A 24,015-nucleotide genomic window follows, 5' to 3' on the forward strand; every position below is an offset into this window, starting at 1 on the left:
CCTCAGCTGTGTGACTCACATTTCCCAGACATTTCAATGTAAAAACCGCCTGATGACGTTGAGCCCTACTGCCAGCATAGTAAGGAGGTGTGCAGGATCCCTTCTGCGCAGTTAGAAAGCTTGTGGCATGACCAGACAGGCTTTGGGTGCAGGTGGAAGACCGAGAGGAGGTTGAGGAGGCAGAAGCAGTGGAGGAAAAATGACATAAAGAGGATTGATGCACAACTCGTGGGGACGGCAAGACTTGGACAGCAGCCCCTTGTCCTGCTGTCACCATAGTTACCCAGTGCCCAGTCAGCGACATGTAACGCCCCTGTCCATGCCTACTCGTCCAAGTGTCTGTGGTGAAATGCACCCTGTCACACACAGAGTTTCTCAAAGAAGCGGTGATGTTGTGTGCGACATGCTGGTGGAGCGCAGGCACACCTTTCTTTGAGAAGTAGTGCCGACTGGGCATCTGGTACTGGGGCACTGCGACGGACATAAGGTCTCGAAAATCCTCTGTGTCCACCAGGCAGAAAGGCAGCATTTCTGTAGCCAAGAGCTTGCAGATGGTGAAATTCAACCTCTTAGCTTTCTCATGGCTAGGAGGAAATGGTCTTTTACTTGTCCACATCTGAGGGACCGAGGGCTGGCTATTGTGCTTAGACGGGGTTGATAAGGGTGTCCCCGGCAAACTGCCGGTCTGTGAGGAAGATGCAGGCGGACATGTTAGGTTGCCTTCATCCAAAGGTGGTGCTATCGATGTCGGACAGCGCTCAAGACCAGCTGGTGTTACCACCTCCAAAGAAAATGATGACCTGCCAATCACGCTGGCTGTTGCGGGTAAAGAGGTGGCAGGTCTGCGCCCCAAAACAGGTGTGACTGCTGTCCCCCCAGTCACAGAGGATGAAGAGGCCGCGGATGCACAAGATATGGCAGACGGTGGTTGGCCCGGCCGGCTAGACCGCATTGTAGCACACTGAGCTTCCCACTGCAACTTATGCTTCATGTCCATGTGCCGGTTCATGCATGAAGTACTCAAACTATGTATTTTTTGGCCTCTACTTAGCTTTTGCTGACAAATGTTACAGATAACACGAGTTGGGTCATCTTTATCGATCTGAAAAAATGCCCAGGCTATGCAAGGCTTAGCACCCATGCGACCTGAAGAGCCACCACGACTTGTGGTGAGAGGCAGAGTTGTGTTTGAGGATGCAGTTGTTGACGTGCTTCCAGTACTACGTCTCTGTCCAGGAAGGCGCAACCTGACCTCGTCGTCACTAGCATCTTCCTCCACCTCCTCTGCTGACCTCATCTCTTGGCTGACTGTGGGTTGACAGTAAGTGGGATCTCCGACCTCATCATCATCACCCTGTGCGTTATCACACCCGTCGTCCTCAGAGCCAACCTGTTCCTGCCCTGACAAAAAACTAAAGTTGTCGCTCCAATCAGGTATTTGAGTCTTATCATCGTCTTCCTCATTGTCTCCACCAACAGGAGTTACAGTTTGGGAATGAGGGTCTACATTATGGTCAGAACCTTCTGCGTCTGGTCCTGGATCCGACTCATAAAGATTCTGGGCATCAGTGCAGATCATTTCCTCGTCTGGATTCACAGAAGCGCTGGAGTCGACCTCTGATTCCCAGGCTATAGTATGAGTAAACAGCTCTGCAGACTCAACCATCTGTTCTACCTCATACTCAGACGGGCAGCTGGAGATTTGGGAGCTGTGAGGAAGCAAGTGCGATTTGGGTGACACCTTTGAGGACTGGAGTATTTGTGATGTTGAAGTTGATGTGGAGGAGAGCCCACTTAAAGGAGCACTTGATATCCGTTGAAGCACCTGCTGTTTTTGTGCCTCATCTGGAATTTGTAGCGATTGGCGTGGCCGTAAGAAAGGGATCTTATCACATTGTCCGCTAAAAGAAGTAGACATTTTAGTTTGGCTGGAAGATGGTCTTTCTTCTGCACCTACCCCATGGACACAACCTTTTTTCCCCTTCCCAACACGCCTATTCCCCTTTCCACCAGCAGCAGGCCTTTTTCCACTCATTTTGGTGGTTAACTAATTCACAACTCTTGAGTTGTTTGCACAAAAAAACAATGGATGGTAACCGAGCAGAGCTGAGTGGCCAAACTGTGGTATTAGGCCAAAACTATTGGCTGGGTTAGATGCAGAAAAAAATTATTTTGAATTTGCAACCTGATGGAGGTCAGTATAGATGGACTAATAGACCAAGTCCCACACACCGCTAGAAGCCCAAATATTTTTTCAGAGCTAGATGCAGAAATTTTTTTTATTCAATTTGCAACCTGATGGAGGTCAGTATAGATGGACTAATAGACCAAGTCCCACACACTGCTAGAAGCCCAAATATTTTTTCAGAGCTAGATGCAGAAAAAAATTATTTTTAATTTGCAACCTGATGGAGGTCAGTATAGATGGACTAATAGACCAAGTCCCACACACCGCTAGAAGCCCAAATATTTTTTCAGAGCTAGATGCAGAAAAAAATTATATTCAATTTGCAACCTGATGGAGGTCAGTATAGAAGGACTAATAGAACAAGTCCCACACACTGCTAGAAGCCCAAATATTTTTTCAGAGCTAAATGAAGAAAAAAATTATTTTTAATTTGCAACCTGATGGAGGTCAGTATAGATGGACTAATAGACCAAGTCCCACACACTGCTAGAAGCCCAAATTTTTTTTCAGAGCTAGATGCAGAAAAAAATTATATTCAATTTGCAACCTGCTGGAGGTCAGTATAGAAGGACTAATAGAACAAGTCCCACACACTGCTAGAAGCCCAAATATTTTTTCAGAGCTAAATGAAGAAAAAAATTATTTTTAATTTGCAACCTGATGGAGGTCAGTATAGATGGACTAATAGACCAAGTCCCACACACTGCTAGAAGCCCAAATATTTTTTCAGAGCTAGATGCAGAAAAAAATTATATTCAGTTTGCAACCTGATGGAGGTCAGTATAGATGGACTAATAGAATGATGCTATGCCCAAAAGATTTTACTTCACTAGGTGCAGTAAAAAAATTGGTATTCTATACACAGGTGGTATATCTTGCAACACAGATAGGCTACTCCACTGACTAACACACTCTGCAATAGGCCAAAAAGGATTAGCTTTGCTAGATTCAGCCAAATGCTGTGAAAAAAACTTGCACAGCACTGGCACAGACCTGCCTGGCAAAAACTGATAGGAACTGATGTAACCTAGTCCTGAAAAGGACTCCAATTACAATTAGTCTTTACTCCCACAATCTATCTATTTAAGAGCACAGACCTGCCTGATAAAAGTCGTAGGAAATGCTGTAACCTAGTCCTTAAAAGGACTGCAATCACAACTATTCCCTACTCCCAAGCTATCTGTATATTTGTGCGAAAATTGGCTTGAAATTAACAAGGTATAGCGCACACAGCAACAGCGGTGCCGTCTAACACGCAGCTGCAGCAGTGAGAAAATGGTGGCGACGGGGAAAATGGCTTGGTCTTATAGGGCAAGGACATGTGACATACACTGCCAATCACACATGCCCTTGCTTGTGTGAAAAAAAGCACTTCGCTCCGTGTGTGCGCTGCTGATAGGCTGACAGATTGCACCTCCCCACTGCAAATACGGGAAAGAGAAAAAAAAATGGAGATCTTCATTGTTCCTGCAGAGATCCATCCCCTGCCCCTCCCCCCGCCCCGCTGTACACTCAAACTGCGTATTAACATTAATTTTCATCATTACTGAGAAAAAATCCAGTTATGATTTTGGTGCACGAACAGTTATCGAACATAACCTCGAACAGCCGAATTTTTCTCAAATTGTTCGTGTTCGCCGACCGGCTCGAACACCGCCCAAAACAGCTCGAATTTGAGATTGGCGAACAGTTCGAGTAGAACAACGCTCATCTCTACTCACAAGCATATACTTTTTGAAGTAACTCAGAAAAGAAGTTCTTCCAAACATCTTGTAGAACTAAACAATAGAGATGAGTGAATTGATCATGGGAGGATTTACTTTGATATGAATTTCTTGAAATTCGCTGGTTGAATTTTAACACTGAGATTAGAATTTGTGAAGATTAGTGATGAGCAAACATGCTCGCCACTGCTCGGTACTGACCCGAGTATCACTGTGCTCGACGAGTATTTCCGCATTGCTCGAGTGGGAACTCGGGTCCCCTCCCTGCATGTTTGGCACTCTTTCGAGAGCTAATGAACATGCAGGGATTGCCTACCACACGCGATAATGCCATAGCCATGTTGATTGTGGGCATTACTGTGTTTGGCTGTCTGCGCAACATCATCAGGTGTATATAAGACCGGGCACCGCCATGCTTGTCACAGTCTACTCGGAATCAGGCAGAGTTGGGAGAGGTGCTGCTTAGTCAGGGAGAGATTTGCTTGTTTAGAATTAGTATAGGTATTCCATAACATATATACATATCCAACGGAACTAACAGTCCTTCTGAGGACTAATCCAGCTGCATATAATCAGTGGTGATAGCAGGAGTTAGGCAGGCAGGCAGTGTATGTGGAAGACTGCAGTGCATGATACAGCACAAGAGGGTCCATTGAACGTTCTGTTAATATAGGTATTCCATAACATATATAAATATACAGTACAGACCAAAAGTTTGGACACACCGTCTCATTTAAAGATTTTTCTGTATTTTCATGACTTTGATAATTGTAAATTCACACTGAAGGCATCAAAACTATGAATTAACACATGTGGAATTATATACTTAACAAAAAAGTGTGAAACAACTGAAAATATGTCTTATATTTTAGGTTCTTCAAAGTAGCCACCTTTTGCTTTGATGACTGCTTTGCACACTCTTGACATTCTCTTGATGAGCTTCAAGAGGTAGTCACCGGAAATGGTTTTCACTTCACAGGTGTGCCATGTCAGGTTTAATAAGTGGGATTTCTTGCCTTATAAATAGGGTTGGGACCATCAGCTGTGTTGTGCAGAAGTCAGGTGGATACACAGCTGATAGTCCTACTGCATACACTGTTAGAATTTGTATTTTGGCAAGAAAAAAGCAGCTAAGTAAAGAAAAACGAGTGGCCATCATTACTTTAAGAAATGAAGGTCAGTCAGTCCGAAAAATTGGGCAAACTTTGAATGTGTCCCCAAGTGCAGTTGCAAAAACCATCAAGCGCTACAAAGAAACTGGCTCACATGAGGACCGCCCCAGGAAAGGAAGACCAAGAGTCACCTCTGCTTCTGAAGATAAGTTTATCCGAGTCACCAGCCTCAGAAATCGCAGGTTAACAGCAGCTCAGATTAGAGACCAGGTCAATGCCACACAGAGTTCTAACAGCAGACACATCTCTACAACAACTGTTAAGAGGAGACTTTGTGCAGCAGGCCTTTATGGTAAAATAGCTGCTAGGAAACCACTGCTAAAAACAGGCAACAAGCAGAAGAGACTTTTTTTGGGCTAAAGAACACAAGGAATGGACATTAGACCAGTGGAAATCTGTGCTTTGTTCTGATGAGTCCAAATTTGAGATCTTTGGTTCCAAACACCGTGTCTTTGTACGACGCAGAAAAGGTGAACGGATGGACTCTACATGCCTGGTTCCCACCGTGAAGCATGGAGGAGGAGGTGTGATGGTGTGGGGATGCTTTGCTGGTGACACTGTTGGGGATTTATTCAAAATTGAAGGCATACTGAACCAGCGTGGCTACCACAGCATCTTGCAGCGGCATGCTATTCCATCCGGTTTGCGTTTAGTTGGACCATCATTTATTTTTCAACAGGACAATGACCCCAAACACACCTCCAGGCTGTGTAAGGGCTATTTGACCAAAAAGTAGAGTGATGGGGTGCTACGCCAGATGACCTGGCCTCCACAGTCACCAGACCTGAACCCAATTGAGATGGTTTGGGGTGAGCTGGACCGCAGAGTGAAGGCAAAAGGGACAACAAGTGCTAAGCATCTCTGGGAACTCCTTCAAGATTGTTGGAAGACCATTTCCGGTGACTATCTCTTGAAGCTCATCAAGAGAATGCCAAGAGTGTGCAAAGCAGTCATCAAAGCAAAAGGTGGCTACTTTGAAGAACCTAGAATATAAGACATATTTTCAGTTGTTTCACACTTTTTTGTTAAGTATATAATTCAACATGTGTTAATTCATAGTTTTGATGCCTCCAGTGTGAATGTACAATTTTCAAAGTCATGAAAATACAGAAAAATCTTTAAATGAGACGGTGTGTCCAAACTTTTGGTCTGTACTGTATATATATCCATCTGAACTAACAGTCCTTCTGAGGACTAATCCGCCTGCATATATTCAGTGGTGATAGCAAGAATTAGGCAGGCAGTCAGTGTATGTGGCAGACTGCAGTGCATATAGTTCAAGAGGGTCCATTGAACATTCCTGCTGCTGCTGTTCTTAGAGATATTTGTAGACATATCCCCAGATATCAGGGGCCAGTGAAAAAATATTTTTTATCATAATCCTGGTTATTTGCTTAAAAAGCAATCCAGAGTACACCATTTTTCTGCTCCATTTGCTTGTTCTCACTGCAGAATAAAGCCATATCTGTTCCATATTTCAGCGATAAAAATCCAGTAATTTAACCTGAACGTGGAAAATATTGGCCCCCTTTTCCATTCTGTTGCAGTGTGCCGGTCAAGCTATTCACATTAGGTGTCAGTAAAGGATAGTATTAGCAAATAGCAGGCCTGCTATTTAAAACCGTGTTTCTCTGTCAGACATAACACCTATAAGAGTGTTCCAAAATCAGACATTTCTTCCATTTTCAATCCGTTGCAGTGTGTCGATCAAGCTATTCACACTAGGAGTCTGTGAAGGATAGTATTAGAAAATTACAGGCCTGCTATTTAAAACCGTGGTTCTCTGTCAGACATATCACATATAACTGCGGTTCAAATCCAGCCATTTTTAGTGAACGTGGAAAATATTGTCTTCCATTTATGGATTGTAGCAGTGTGTCAGTGTACACCATTTTACAGCTCCATTTGCTTGCAGAATACAGCCAGATTTTTTTCGTTTTATTCATATTACTGTATTGTGGAAGCAGAGGAACTTTTTTCAAAGATCAAATGCACGTGATCCATATGACTGTCATAATAATGCAGAAATTTTGTGGAGCGTGCCAAATATTCCACTCCTTTTAAAGTCAGCCAACTGTGTTTTGTTGAACCAATTGACTTTTGGTCGCTAACAAATACCATGCTATTAGGCAACTGCCTGAAACCGTGGCCATCAGATGTTACCCCATATGACTGCCCTAATAATCCAGCAATTATTGTGAGAGTGTCAAATATTATGTAACATACCTGGCGGCATCCTTGCATAGTGGTCCATCTCCCACTGTGCAAGAGCGCGCACTTGATCTCCAGTCCAGGGTGTCTCTCTGGCTTCCCTCCATGCTGTCTGTTTGCTTCTGTGTCTGCTGCTTATGGGCGGCGCCCGATCACTTCCTGCTTTTTGTACCTGCTGCAGGCACACCCTTTGTGCGTCCTCAGCCTATTGCTGTCTGTCACCTGGTATTTAAACCAGCTGCCCCATTAACCCATGCCTGAGCATCTTGCCCTGTCAGTTGGCTTTTGTCTCTGACATGCCAGGTCCTGTCTATGTTACCTGTCTTGCAGTATCTGTTCCCATGTCTGTACTGTGTCCTATCTGTGTACCTTAACCTGCAGTCTGTACTCGTTCCTTGCCTGTTCGTTCTGCCTTCCTGGAGGCTGTATTTCCAGGCCAGTCTGAACACGCTCCTTGCCTGTTCGTCCCGCCTCTCTGGGGGCCGTATTCCCAGACCCGCTCCTGTATCCCGCTGCAGTGTCGGTCTCCTCCGTACACTCAGTTCCAGTCTGAACTCTCTCCTATCTTTTACCTGTTTTTTCTCTATGTCCGTTCCTTTCCTTTTTCTGCAGAGTCTGAACTCGTACCTACTCCTGCTCGTTGTCACTGTACTTCCGTTTGTGAGTTAGTGGTCCACTCGCTACTTCTCTGCAAGTACCCTGTGGGTATCTGGTTCTGCCTTTCCCTTCTAGTCTGTTCCGTGTGAACAGAGCCCTGTTCTTTCCGCGTCTGCGGTTTTCGCTTTGCTCTGCTCTGTCCACCGCGTCTGCGGTTTTCGCTTTGCTCAGCTCTGTCCGCCGCGTCTGCGGTTTTCGCTTTGCTCAGCTCTGTCCGCCGGGTCTGCGGTTTTCGCCTTGCTCAGCTCTGTCTGCCGCGTCTGCGGTTTTCGCTTTGCTCAGCTCTGTCCGCCGCGTCTGCGGTTTTCGCTTTGCTCAGCTCTGTCCACCGCGTTTGCGGTTTTCGCTTTGCTCAGCTCTGTCCACCGCGTCTGCGGTTTTCGCTTTGCTCAGCTCTGTCCACCGCGTCTGCGGTTTTCGCTTTGCTCAGCTCTGTCCACCGCGTCTGCGGTTTTCGCTTTGCTCAGCTCTGTCCACCGCGTCTGCGGTTTTCGCTTTGCTCAGCTCTGTCCACCGCGTCTGCGGTTTTCGCTTTGCTCAGCTCTGTCCACCGCGTCTGCGGTTTTCGCTTTGCTCAGCTCTGTCCACCGCGTCTGCGGTTTTCGCTTTGCTCAGCTCTGTCCACCGCATCTGCGGTTTTCGCTTTGCTCAGCTCTGTCCACCGCGTCTGCGGTTTTCGCTTTGCTCAGCTCTGTCCACCGCGTCTGCGGTTTTCGCTTTGCTCAGCTCTGTCCACCGCGTCTGCGGTTTTCGCTTTGCTCAGCTCTGTCCACCGCGTCTGCGGTTTTCGCTTTGCTCAGCTCTGTCCACCGCATCTGCGGTTTTCGCTTTGCTCAGCTCTGTCCACCGCGTCTGCGGTTTTCGCTTTGCTCAGCTCTGTCCACCGCGTCTGCGGTTTTCGCTTTGCTCAGCTCTGTCCACCGCGTCTGCGGTTTTCGCTTTGCTCAGCTCTGTCCACCGCGTCTGCGGTTTTCGCTTTGCTCAGCTCTGTCCACCGTGTCTGCGGTTTTCGCTTTGCTCAGCTCTGTCTACCGCGTCTGCGGTTTCGAATTTGTCTCCCAGTCTGTACTGGACCCTACCCAGCTTGTGCTCTAGTCTGCCTGTTCCTGTATTCCCCGGTGTGGGTCAACAGCCGTGTCCGGAGTCTGACCTGGAGTAGACCCTGGTTCCTCTGCTCGGTTCCTCCCTGGTGCACTGGCGTCGTATGCCGTCGTGCGACCTTGGTCGGATCGGGCAGATACCTAGTTACGCCCCTCCATGCACTCTCCGGTTCATGGCACAGTGGAATCACTACATAAACACGCACACGCCAGTCAGTCCGGGCGTGTGCATAACAGCATGCTCAGGCCATGGTTCCCGTTGAGCCCCACGGCCTTCGCTCTCTGAGAAGTTTTCCAGCGAATACATGCATTAAAATAAATAAATACTTTTTTTTTTTCCTTAGCTGAGTTCCAGGCAATTACGCACCCGTCCAGATGGATCTATCAGCTCTCGTTCCTGCGGATCCGCCACGTTACTATGGGGATCCAAGACAGTGTCGTGCATTTGTGGAGCAATGCATGCTACACTTTAAGGCCTACCCTCTCTATTTTCCTTCCGATTGGGCTAAAGTGGCCTTTATGATTGACTACCTAGCGGGTGATGCCTTGAAATGGGTCACCCCCCTATGGGAAGCATGGGATCCTGTCGTCCTTGACCTGCAGACCTTCCTGGTGGCCTTTCGTATGGTCTTCGAGGACCCTAACCCTGAAGCCCCTGCTGAAGCTTCACTTCCCAATATCCCAGAGCAGCCCCGACGGGTAATGTGTGTGGGTAGCGCAATAGTCCTCCAGCCCAATGAGACTACTGCCCACCCAGAATCCTCACAGGGTGACTACGCTTTCTGGAATACTTCTCCCAACCTCAAGAGGCAGTCTAGACGTAGAGGCAAGCCGTCACGCCAGGGTCTGTCCTCCCTGAGACCTCCTGACCCCAACCTTGAAGTCCCTACTGAAGCTTCATCTCCCTGTATCCCGGAGAAGCCCCAACGGGTAATGTGCGTGGGTAGTGCACCAGTTCTCCTGCCCGAAGAGACTTCTGCCCATCCAGACTCCACACAGGAGAACTTCCTGCACCCGGCATCAGATGCTTCACCCACTTTAACCGGTGTGCATGTCCAAGGATGCTCCAAAGCTGTGGTTACCTCAGAGTCTGTGCACCTCTACTACCTGGCGGAGGACCCCCTGTTGCCTCCTGAATCCTCCGGGATACCACTCGATGACAAATGGAGAGAGACTTCTCTACACCCGGTACTCGATACTTTGTCCGCTTCGTCCTGTGAGCCTGACAATGGGTACCCCAAAGTGGTAGTTACCTCCGAGTCTCTACACCCCTCCGACCAGGCGGAGGACCTCCAGTTGTCTCCAGAACCCTTCGGGGTGCTACCTGGTAGCGAAAGGACAGAGACTCTCCTATACTCTGTACCTGATACCTCGCTCGCTTCGTCCAGTGAGTCCAACCTAGTGTACTCCAAAGCAGAGGTTACTCCCGAGTCTCTACACCCCTCCGACCAGGCGGAGGACCTCCAGTTGTCTCCAGAACCCTTCGGGGTGCCACCTGGTGGTGAATGGATAGAGACTTTCCTATATCCTGGATCTGATACCTTGCTTGCTTCGTCCAGTGAGTCCAACCTAGTGTACTCTGAAGCAGAGGTTACCCCTGAGTCTCTACACCCCTCCGATCAGGCGGAGGATCTCCAGTTGTCTCCTGAACCCTTCCGGGTGCTACCTGGTAGCGAATGGACAGAGACTTTCCTATACTCGGTACCTGATATCTCGGCTGCTTCATCCAGTGAGTCCAACCTAGTGTACTCTGAAGCAGAGGTTACCCATGAGTCTCTTCACCCCTCCGACCTGGCGGAGGACCTCCAGTTGTCTCCTGAGCCCTTCGGGGTGCTACCTGGTAGCGAAAGGACAGAGACTCTCCTATACTCTGTACCTGATACCTTGCTCGCTTCGTCCAGTGAGTCCCACCTAGTGTACTCCGAAGCAGAGGTTACTCCCGAGTCTCTACATCCCTCCGACCAGGCGAAGGACCTCCAGTTGTCTCTAGAACCCTTCGGGGTGCCACCTGGTGGTGAATGGACAGAGACTTTCCTATATCCTGGATCTGATACCTCGCTTGCTTCGTCCAGTGAGTCCGACCTAGTGTACTCTGAAGCAGAGGTTACCCCCGAGTCTCTGCACTCCTTCAACCCGGCGGAGGACTTCCATTTGTCTCCTGAACCCTCTGGGGTGCTACCTGATAATAAGTGGAGAGAGACTTCCCTGTGTGCTGTTCCTGGTACTCCACCTGTTTCGTCTGTTGCTGAGGATGGCTGGATAGGAGGTAGCATCCTAGCTACCCAGATGAGACCAGTTTCTCCAGTGGACAGTGGAAGTGATCTCCTTGAAGTAAAGGATTGGCCCTCGAATTCCCTGCGGAACATTTTGTCAGGCCTGAAGAAGAGGGGGCGTAAGGGGGGGGGTACTGTAACATACCTGGCGGCATCCTTGCATAGTGGTCCATCTCCCACTGTGCAAGAGCGCGCACTTGATCTCCAGTCCAGGGTGTCTCTCTGGCTTCCCTCCATGCTGTCTGTTTGCTTCTGTGTCTGCTGCTTATGGGCGGCGCCCGATCACTTCCTGCTTTTTGTACCTGCTGCAGGCACACCCTTTGTGCATCCTCAGCCTATTGCTGTCTGTCACCTGGTATTTAAACCAGCTGCCCCATTAACCCATGCCTGAGCATCTTGCCCTGTCAGTTGGCTTTTGTCTCTGACATGCCAGGTCCTGTCTATGTTACCTGTCTTGCAGTATCTGTTCCCATGTCTGTACTGTGTCCTATCTGTGTACCTTAACCTGCAGTCTGTACTCGTTCCTTGCCTGTTCGTTCTGCCTTCCTGGAGGCTGTAGGCCAGTCTGAACACGCTCCTTGCCTGTTCGTCCCGCCTCTCTGGGGGCCGTATTCCCAGACCCGCTCCTGTATCCCGCTGCAGTGTCGGTCTCCTCCGTACACTCAGTTCCAGTGTGAACTCTCTCCTATCTTTTACCTGTTTTTTCTCTATGTCCGTTCCTTTCCTTTTTCTGCAGAGTCTGAACTCGTACCTACTCCTGCTCGTTGTCACTGTACTTCCGTTTGTGAGTCTGTGGTCCACTCGCTACTTCTCTGCAAGTACCCTGTGGGTATCTGGTTCTGCCTTTCCCTTCTAGTCTGTTCCGTGTGAACAGAGCCCTGTTCTTTCCGCGTCTGCGGTTTTCGCTTTGCTCTGCTCTGTCCACCGCGTCTGCGGTTTTCGCTTTGCACAGCTCTGTCCGCCGCGTCTGCGGTTTTCGCTTTGCTCAGCTCTGTCCGCCGCGTCTGCGGTTTTCGCCTTGCTCAGCTCTGTCCGCTGCGTCTGCGGTTTTCGCTTTGCTCAGCTCTGTCCGCCGCGTCTGCGGTTTTCGCTTTGCTCAGCTCTGTCCGCCGCGTTTGCGGTTTTCGCTTTGCTCAGCTCTGTCCACCGCGTCTGCGGTTTTCGCTTTGCTCAGCTCTGTCCACCGCGTCTGCGGTTTTCGCTTTGCTCAGCTCTGTCCACCGCGTTTGCGGTTTTCGCTTTGCTCAGCTCTGTCCACCGCATCTGCGGTTTTCGCTTTGCTCAGCTCTGTCCACCGCGTCTGCGGTTTTCGCTTTGCTCAGCTCTGTCCACCGCGTCTGCGGTTTTCGCTTTGCTCAGCTCTGTCCACCGCGTCTGCGGTTTTCGCTTTGCTCAGCTCTGTCCACCGCGTCTGCGGTTTTCGCTTTGCTCAGCTCTGTCCACCGCGTCTGCGGTTTTCGCTTTGCTCAGCTCTGTCCACCGCGTCTGCGGTTTTCGCTTTGCTCAGCTCTGTCCACCGCGTCTGCGGTTTTCGCTTTGCTCAGCTCTGTCCACCGCGTCTGCGGTTTTCGCTTTGCTCAGCTCTGTCCACCGCGTCTGCGGTTTTCGCTTTGCTCAGCTCTGTCCACCGCGTCTGCGGTTTTCGCTTTGCTCAGCTCTGTCCACCGCGTCTGCGGTTTTCGCTTTGCTCAGCTCTGTCCACCGCGTCTGCGGTTTTCGCTTTGCTCAGCTCTGTCCACCGCGTCTGCGGTTTTCGCTTTGCTCAGCTCTGTCCACCGCGTCTGCGGTTTTCGCTTTGCTCAGCTCTGTCCACCGCGTCTGCGGTTTTCGCTTTGCTCAGCTCTGTCCACCGCGTCTGCGGTTTTCGCTTTGCTCAGCTCTGTCCACCGCGTCTGCGGTTTTCGCTTTGCTCAGCTCTGTCCACCGCGTCTGCGGTTTTCGCTTTGCTCAGCTCTGTCCACCGCGTCTGCGGTTTTCGCTTTGCTCAGCTCTGTCCACCGCGTCTGCGGTTTTCGCTTTGCTCAGCTCTGTCCACCGCGTCTGCGGTTTTCGCTTTGCTCAGCTCTGTCTACCGCGTCTGCGGTTTTGAATTTGTCTCCCAGTCTGTACTGGACCCTACCCAGCTTGTGCTCTAGTCTGCCTGTTCCTGTATTCCCCGGTGTGGGTCAACAGCCGTGTCCGGAGTCTGACCTGGAGTAGACCCTGGTTCCTCTGCTCGGTTCCTCCCTGGTGCACTGGCGTCGTATGCCGTCGTGCGACCTTGGTCGGATCGGGCAGATACTTAGTTACACCCCTCCAGGCACTCTCCGGTTCATGGCACAGTGGAATCACTACATAAACACGCACACGCCAGTCAGTCCGGGCGTGTGCATAACATATTACACTACATTTAAAGTATTGCGGCTGAGGGTTCCAACCTATTCTCAGTTGGCCACTGACAAATAACATATCTGTGAACAATGTTGTCAGAGTATTACGCCACTTTTGAGGACTGACAAAATAAAACATACAAAAAACAAGCTAAAATGGAAAAAATGTTAAGAAACATTCTTTCCAGGGTAATGACTTGTATATAAGGCCAAAGAAATAAAAAAAATAAAGTTATGGACTGTGGAAGACATTTATGCGACCAGAATGAACACTCATGTGTACCTGGTGATGATACCACCTAGCAGCAGAGCAGCAGTTTCCTATTGTAAATGCATCTGACAGCGTTATGGATAGGACCACAAAAATTAGCTATTCAAGCAATAGTACCGACTGTTTGTGTGTCAATCACAAATATATAACCTAAAATTAGACACATCAACCCAGAAATATGTAATTAAAATTCTTAGATTTATTAGGTAATAAGAGTAAAATACAATATATAACAAATAGGGGAAAAAGGGAATAAAAGACTGAATCAGAGAACACGAAGGGGTGTACATGCATGGCCACATCCGTAATGGACTAGTATATATGATCAATAGCAGTGTGTATAAACATATCACATTTAAGACTTGGGGTGATCATATAACAATTTAATTAAATATGAGTATATAAATAAAGTGCACAGTGCTATAAATAAGTAAATTATTTAATTAATTAATATTAGCCATAACCAAATATCAAAGAGACAAAATGATAATACAGCTATTAATCATTTAATGGTATTGAATAAATAGCATATAGAAGCCTATATATACAGTACGTATACTAACCCCAGAGATATTGTGTCTCACATCCGACGCGCGTTTTGCTGTTGCTTTGTCAAGGATATAGAGAGACCGAATGTGTGTGTATATATATACACACGGAGCAAATAGCTCATTAGTGTAGGCAGGTGGTGCGGAAGGAGGAACTGCGCTTACCATGCATGGTAGTTCCGGCGCGACCTTCTCCCAGGCAGATGCGTCTCCATGGAGCGCGGTCACCCAGGAAGAGGCAACGCCGGCGTGCGTGTCAGCGTGGACCACAGAAGGGGAGAAACCGGAAGTGATGTCGACTTGAATAACGATGTGAGTGGGAGAAGCCCCAGATGGATATGTGCACAAAGGCCAAAGTAACGGTGAGTATAATACACAGAATGAGTGGTGCATAACCTCAAAAAATAAAAAATAAATAATGGATAATAAATAATAAATGATGAATAATAAATGATAAATAATGAAAAAAATAATAATATATAATATAAAAATAAAAAATAGATAGTATAAGGTATACAAAGTATGCAAAAAATGATATGAATAAGAGAATAGACATAATAAAAAATGTGTAGGTGAAAAGTGAAGAGGTTGGATGGGATTCAGGTGGACAAGAATGTGACTATGGTCACATGTGATGTCGAATCCCTCTATACATCAGTACGCCATACTGATGGGATTAAGGCAGTAACAGCTTTTTTGGAGATGTCAAACATAAGTAAAGATTTTGGTGATTTGATTACCATACTCTTAGATTTCATTCTGAAGCATAATTTTTTCATTTTTAGGGATGCCTTCTTCCTACAGCTCCAGTGAACAGCTATGGGGGCAGCTTGTGCCCCTTAATATGCTAACTTGTTCCTGGGGCTGTGGGAGAGGGAGATATTTATGATTGATCCAGTCCTCAATGTTGACAAGGTCTTATATTGGGGTCGCTTCATCGATGATATCTTCTTTCTGTGGCAGGGATCCAATGAGGACCTCACATAATTTATGACTGCCCTCAAAGATAATGACCTCAACTTCAGACTTACCTTCAAATGTGGACAACATCAAATGGATTTCCTGGATGTCTCGTTAGACATCGATCGGGATGGTTTTATCCAAACAGATGTACATCGAAAGCCGACCTCAGTGAACTCCCTTTTATGTGCTTCTTCTTCACACCCCAGGAGTCTTGTGGAGAGTATTCCAACTGGGCAATTTCTGAGAATACGCCGTATTTGTTCAAGTGATACAAAATTTGAGACTCAAGCAATACCATAGAAAACTAGATTTCGTGACAGAGGCTACAGTGAAAAAACAATTCAACGTAGCTATCGAATGGCCAAATTTTCCAAAAGGAAGGACCTATTATATAAGAAATGAACACCAGAAACACTAGATTCAGTGAGATTTATCTCTACTTTTAATTCCAGAAGTTCTGAAATTTGGGCTGCACTGAAAAAACATTGGTGAATCTTGGAACTCGACCAATCATTGGCACCCTATATTTCCAAAAGTCCTATGATTACCTATCGAAGGTCAAAAAATTTACGAGATATGTTGGTCCATAGCCATCTAACATGCAACAAAAAGTATCTGTTTGATTCTAAGGGCCCACAATGGGGCTGCCGGCCTTGTGGTGGGTGTGTAGCTTGCCCTAATATTGAACCAACAAAGATATTTATGAATGCGGAGAGTTCTAGGACTTTTAAGATCACCCACACGGTGTCCTGCAACACAGTTGGCGTTATTTATAGCGCCAGGTGCCCATGCAATGAAATTTACATTGGGATGACAACGAGGGAATTACGTAGGAGGACACGTGAACATGTCTTAGACATAAGGGCAGCCAGTGAAAATGATAATCTTGAAGAATTGAATACCATTCCCCATCATTTCAAAAAATTTCATAACTGTGATCCTTCGACATTGAAGGTAAGTGGCATTGACCGTGTCTATCCGGGCATTCGGGGTGGTAATTGGAAAAAACTGTTGGCACAAAAGGAGGTAAAATGGATCACCATTTTAAATTCCATATCCCCCTTGGTCTAAACGAGTCTTATAGCTTTGCTCCTTTTCTTTGAATGGATCCTGTGCGCTCTATTCATTCCATTTGTCTTATGCTGCTTATTTTTAATATTGTAGTTTTTATGTGTTTTTAATTCACTTTTCTTATATTCCTAGTTTCCCTGTTTCATCCGAATGTTTTGTCTGGTGGCCGGTGAATTCTTCTAGAGTGGTCTATGAAGAAATATTTATGGAGGCGGCTAGTCCAGTACATGTCCTAGCTTCAAGATGGAGGAACCTTTAATATTTGCGTATATTTGTGCATATTTCTGTACTTCACGTTTATTTTTGCCACTTTTCACCTACACATTTTTTATTATGTCTATGCTCTTATTCATATCATTTTTTGTATACTTTGTATACCTTATACTATCTATTTTTTATTTTTATATTATATATTATATATTATTATTTTTTCCATTATTTATCATTTATTATTCATCATTTATTATTTATTATCCATAATTTATTTTTTATTATTTATTTTTTATTTTTTCATTTTTTGAGGTTATGCACCACTCATTCTGTGTATTATACTCACCGTTACTTTGTCCTTTGTGCACATATCCATCTGGGGCTTCTCCCACTCACATCGTCACTCAAGTCGACGTCACATCCGGTTTCTCCCCTTCTGCGGTCCACGCTGACATGCACGCCAGCGTTGCCTCTTCCTGGGTGACCGCGCTCCATGGAGACGCGTCTGCCTGGGAGAAGGTCGCGCCGGAACTACCATGCATGGTACGCGCAGTTCCTCCTTCCGCACCACCTGCCTACACTAATGAGCTATTTGCTCCGTGTGTATATATATACACACACATTCGGTCTCTCTATATCCTTGACAAAGCAACAGCGAAACGCGCGTCGGATGTGGGACACGATATCTCTGGGGTTAGTATACGTACAGTATATATAGGCTTCTATATGCTATTTATTCAATACTATTAAATGATTAATAGCTGTGTTATCATTATGTCTCTATGATATTTGGTTGTGGCAAATATTAATTAATTAATTTACTTATTTATAGCACTGTGCACTTTATTTATATACTCATATTTAATTAAATTGTTATATGATCACCCCAAGTCTTAAATGTGATATGTTTATACACACTGCTATTGATCATATATACTAGTTCATTACTTCATTACGGATGTGGCCATGCATGTACACCCCTTCGTGTTCTCTGATTCAGTCTTTTATTCCCTTTTTCCCCTGTTTGTTATATTTTGTATTTTATTCTTATTACCTAATAAATCTAATAATTTTAATTACATATTTCTGGGTTGATGTGTCTAATAGCGTTATGGATAGGGAATAGAATAGATTTGAAATTTTTTTTGGGCAGCACCAGCAGCATGCAGTATAAGGCAATAATACCATGCTGGATAGGTGTAATACGCTATCCATACTGCGATACCTCACCCATAAAATAATTTCATATTGGACAGTTAATATTCTAGAACATAGAATCTATTTGAATTGTCCTTCCTATTATTAAGAGTGTTTCTCTTATACTGTTACTGCATATGCAACAATTTCAAGGGCTGCCAAAAATTAGGACGCATTCCAATACACATTTGAAGAGATGTAAAAAAAAACTAAAAACACAGTAGGATCTTTCTTTAGTATAAAAACCAGACTTGCCAATGTAACCTCAATGTAATCACATTGTTCAGCTCCTGCGCCTCCTCCTCCGGTCCGGCCTCTATCTCCAAAAAGACCACATCAGTCACAAGCTGGAAGCACTGCAGCACTGCCTTGGCCGGTCTCCCTCTAAACAAACTATCTCCTCTCCAATCCCTTTTGAATGCAGCATCCAGGGTCGTATTTCTATCAAGCCGCTTCACCGATGCCTCTACCCTGTGCCAGTCATTGCACTGGTTAGGTTAAACAATCACTACAGAATACAATACAAACTCATCTCTCTCACCCACCAAGCTGTCCACACCGGCACTGGCCTATATCTCTTCCCTCATTTCTGTGTATCACCCCTCCTGTGCCCTCCGTTCTGCAACTGATCTAAGACAGCATCCTCCTTAATCAGAACCTCACACCTCCATCTCCAAGAATTTTCTTGCGTCATGCCAGTTTCCTGTAATGCCCAAAATGCGTACAACGCAATTGTCACGGTAAAGGCAGGGGAAAATAAAGTCGGCCTTGTGTGCCAGACTGCCAACAGACAAGACTTTCCTGTTCTCACCAATAGTATTACTGTCTATGTTCTCTTCCTCCTCCTCCTCATTATCACCCAATGCACGCTGAAATAAGGCTGGGCTGGGTAGCATCACCCTGTACAGTTCCTTGCTCCACCTGCAATGCCTCCTCTTTATTTCTGAGCTGCGAGCGTTTCAGTAGACAGAAAAGCGGGATGGTGACGCTAATTATTGGGTCATCGCCGCCCACCATCTTGGTGGAGTCCTCAAAGTTTTGGAGGAGGGCACAGATGTCAGACATCCATGCCTACTCATCAGCTCTTATGTGCGGAGGCTGACCTAAATGCCTGACGGACGTGTTGAAGCTGGTGCTCAAAATCATTCCAAACATCTGCAAAGTTGATTTCCAACGCTTAGTCACATCGCACACCAGTCGGTGAGCTGGAAGCTGTAAACGCTGCTGAAGCCCAGCCGGGGCTGCGGAAGCTGTATCTAACTGTCTGAAATGGGCACACACGTGGCGTTCTTTCACAAGCAGCTCTGGCAGATCCGTGTAGATTTTGAAAAACTGCAGAAACACTAAGTTGAGCACATGGGCCAGGCATGGTACATGTGCGAGCTTGCCTAGCTTTAGAGCTGACACCCAGTTCTCTGATACAGCTTTCAACAACTCTGCAACAGTGTGTGGTTTGTTGCCTAAGCGTACAGTCCTGTTATTGTTATTGCCACACACAAAGTTTAAGTAAATAATCTGTAATATGTCCTGAAAAAATGAATCAAGTGATGGAGATGGAGGCTGAAGAGGAGGAGGTGGTGCAGGAGCTGTAGAATGTAGGGGTAACCCTGCCTGACTCTGCGTCAGGAGGACGTTTTCTATCCCACTGGGTCCCAGCTTTCACAATATTAACCCAGTGAAATGCGTCAGTGAGATGAACCATCCCTGGCCACATTCACTTGTCCACATGTTTGTGGTTAGGCGGTTCTTCCCACTTAAGTGCACTGGGGAGGGCACGGGTAATGTTCTGGGACTCATGTTTGTGGAAGGCAGAGATGATACCGGGAGAAATAGTGGCGGCTGTAAACTGAGTATGGACACCCAGCCGCCGTCATGAGGTTGTGGAAAGCTTCCACTTCGACGAGCCTAAACGGCAACATTTCAAGTGCAAACAGCTGTCCAGAAATGTGGCAGTTTTATATTGCGGCCTGTGGGTGGGTGCCTGGCTGCATACTTGCTCTTGCATTCCAAGTAACAGAAATCTAAGCAGATGGTGGCCTCTATCATCATCATGACCTCACCTTGGCACTATGAAATCTCCTGAAGGAGAAGCCAGGGCCCACCGGAGGATTCTCTGGTGGGCCCTCCCAACCCTGTCAAGAAGCAACCCTGGCTAAGAAAAGTGTGTGGGAAGGTTCCTGGACACTCTATGGCTGCTTTTTTACTGAGGGGGAAACCTACGCAAACACGGGGAGAACATACAAAATCCTTGCTGATGTTGTCCTTGGTGGGATTTGAACCCTGGACCCCAGGGCTGCAAGGCTTCAGTGCTAATCACTGAGCCACTGTGCTGCCCTCTCTGTTCTCCCTCTGACGTCTAACATGCTGGACAAACTTGCGCCTACTGCCACTCAGTATCTGCAGCTCCTATGTGAGAAACTAATGTATTTGAGTAGCCACTCAGTCTGCCAAATAAAATTCCTGAGAAGGAAATTGTGGATGGCTTCACTTCTGGTACTGGGTGCCAATACGAAACCACTGGAAATATTCCAGGCTGGTTGGAGCTAATCTGATTTCCACAGAAAAGCACAATCAGCAAGCTAAGGAGATGGTGGCCTCTATAATCATCACAACCTCACCTCAGCACTATGAACTCTCCGGCTGGAGAAGCCATGGCCCACCGGAGGAGTCTCCGGTTCTCTGATGGGCTTGTCCAACCCTGCCGAGAAGCAGCCCTGGCAAAGAAAAGTGTGTGGGAACTTTCCCGGACACTCTATGGCTGTTTTTTTTTCACTGTGGACTGGCTCTGTACCATCCCTGGCCACATTCTCCTGTCCACGTGTTTGTGGTTAGGCGGTCCTTCCTAGTAAGTGCACTCGGGAGGGCAGGGGTAATTTTATGGTACCCGCGCTTGTGGAAGGCGGAGATGATACCAGGAGAAATAGTGGTGGCTGGGGACCAGGTATGGACACCCGGCTGCCACCGTTATGAGGTTGTGAAAAGCTTCCGCCTCTGCGAGCCTAAAAGGCAACTTTTCAAGTGCAAGCAAGCAGTCCAGAAATGTGGCAGATTAGTATTGCGGCCTGTGGGTGAGTGGGTGGCTGGCTGCATACTTGTGCTTCCATTCCAAGTAGCACAAAGCTAAGCAGATGGATGATCCAACCATAATGAATAATTTGGTCATTGTCTAGGAGACCCAGCACAATATTAACCCAGTGACATGCGTCAGTGAGATGTACCGTCCCTGGCCACATTCACTTGTCCACATGTTTGGGACCCGTGCTTGTGGAAGGTGGACATGATACCGGGAGAAATAGTGGCGGCTGGAGACCGAGTATGAACCCCCTGCCGCCGCCATGAGGTTGTGGAAAGCTTCCACCTCCACAAGCCTAAAAGGCAACATTTCAAATGCAAGCAGTCCAAAAATGTTGCAATTTAGTATTGCAGCCTGTGGGTGGATGGGTGGATGGCTGCATACTTACGCTTGAATTCCAAGAACTGTGTTAGGGACAACTGAACGCTGCAAAGGGACAAAGATGTGGACGGTGTTGGCTGCAAGTCTGCAAACACAGGTGCAGGGCAGGAGGCATCTTCACAAGTGCCAAGGAGAGGGGATTGGTGTGCATGCACAAGAGCGGAAGAGGCAGTGATGTCACCCGCAGACATTGTTTCTGGACCTTGGTGTTTGGCCCAGCTTGTCAGGTGCTTTTCTGTCATGTGCCTGAGCATGCTGGTGGTTGTCAGGCTGGTAGTTTTGGTGCTCTTGCTGATGCTGGCCTGGCAGATGTTGCAAATGGCCTTTTTAGGGATATCTAAACAGTCTTTAAAAAAGAACCAGACTCCGGAAGACCTAACAGTTGCACTGGCAACTTCCGTCGTGTTGGTGTTCCGGGGAGTGGTGGCCCACCTTGTGTCTGTAGCCACCACACTGCTTGTTCCTGCCTATTGTGGTGCTACACCTCCTTCCCCCTGTGTATTGTTGTCCTCGCTCTACATGTCCCCTTGCCAGGTTGGGTTAGTGACTTCATCGTCCACCGCTTTGTTTTACACTTCTGCACCCTTGTCCTCCTCCTGGCTTTCTGTCCATTGTATCTCATAATTATCCATCTCTTGAAACAGTATTTGCACTTTCCCACTGTCACCTTTGGGTGACCATGGCTCGTCATTTTGCTACATGTGAATTTTTGTTGCCCTGCTCAAAGCTGGCTGGTCGAGAGGCCCAAATTTATCGATGGGAAAGTGAACAGCTCTTGGGGTAACTCTAGACTTTAAACTCTCCTTCAAACCACATATCCAAGCTCTTTCCACTTCCAAGTGGACCGAGCGAGAGGCCCGAATCTAAAATTGGAAAGATGAACAAAGCAGCTCTTTGAAGTGTCCAAGTGTGGGATCAGTTGTCTCAGGGCACTCGGAATGGTGGGAGGAAGGAGGATCAGGGTGAAGAAGATGCCGACTCCAAGTAAAAAAATCTCCCGTATCCGCACATTCCTCAACCACAAATCTACAAAAACACTAGTGCACGCGCTCATCATCTCCCTTCTTGACGACGGCAACCTCCTGCTCTGTGGCCTCCCTTCTAACACTCTCTCATTCCTTCAATCTATCCTAAACTCTGTTGCCCGACTAATCCACCTGTCCCCTCTCTATTCCCTGGCCTCTCCTCTCTGTAAATCCCTTCACTGGCTCTCCATTACCCAGAGACTCCAGTTCAAATCCCTAACCTTGAAATGCAAAGCTATCCACAACCTGTCTCCTCCATATATCTGTGACCTAGTCTCCCAGTACTTACCTGCACGCATCCTCCGATCCTCACAAGATCTCCTTCTCTACTCCCCTCTTATCTCCTCTTCCCACAATCGCATACAAGATTTCTCCCATGCATCCCCCCTTCTCTGGAACTCTCTACCCCACCATTTCTGACTTTCGCCTACTGTTGAAACCTTTAAAACGAAGCTGAAGACCCACCTCTTGTGACATGCGTACAACCTGCAGTAACCCTCGCTCCACCATACCGCTGCAAGACCAGCTCTATCCTCACTAGTGTTGAGCCACCCCCGTAGTGTTCGGGTTCGGTTCGGTTCGTCGAACACCGGGATGTTCGAGGAACTGTTCGTCGAACTGTTCGTCGAACACCTTAGAACACCGTCGAACACCATTAAAACCAATGGCAGGCAAACAAAAACACATAGAAACACATAGAAAACACCTTCAAAGGTGTCCAAAAGCTGACAAACTGATCAGAAGACGCTTTCTTTAAAAAAGCCGGCCGGCAATTCAGCAGCGGCATACACCGGTACCCGACAATTTAGACAAGAAGGAATAGAGCCTCACACATAGATTAGATAGATAGAAACATGTCAGTCACATATATATGAAGTACAGTGACAGTGTTGCTTACTGTACTTGTCATTTAGTGTAAAGGATTTATTAAAAAATATAATAGTGTTTTCATGCACTGTCTCTTTAAAAAAGCCGGCCGGCAATTCAGCATCTGTACCCGACAATTTATAACAGACAGAATAGAGCTTCACACATAGATTAGATAGATAGAAACATGTCAGTCACATATATATGAAGTACAGTGACAATGTTGCTTACTGTACTTGTCATTTAGTGTAAAGGATTTATTAAAAAAAATAATAGTGCTTTCATGCACCGTCTCTTTAAAAAAGCCGGCCGGCAATTCAGCATCTGTACCCGACAATTTATAACAGACAGAATAGAGCTTCACACATAGATTAGATAGATAGAAACATGTCAGTCACATATATATGAAGTACAGTGATAGTGTTGGTTACTGTACTTGTCATTTAGTATTAAAATAAAGGATTTATTATTAAAAAAAAATTGGCGTGGGGTTCCCCTTAATTTTAGTCTCTAGCGGAGGTTAAGCAGACAGCTGGGGTAGATGTTTGAAGCCTGGGAAGGGGGTAATACCCACGGAGCTTCCCAGGCTACTAATATGAGCCCCCAGCTGAATACATAGCCTTTACTAGCTATTAAAATGGGGGACCCCCCAAAAAAAATGACGTGGGGTCCCCCCTAATTTAATAGGTAGCAAAGGCTAGGCAGACAGCTGGGG

The sequence above is a fragment of the Phyllobates terribilis genome, unplaced genomic scaffold (assembly GCF_046119375.1).
Source record: "Phyllobates terribilis strain yellow unplaced genomic scaffold, ASM4611937v1 Scaffold_7__3_contigs__length_470593459, whole genome shotgun sequence".
NCBI lineage: Eukaryota > Metazoa > Chordata > Amphibia > Anura > Dendrobatidae > Phyllobates > Phyllobates terribilis.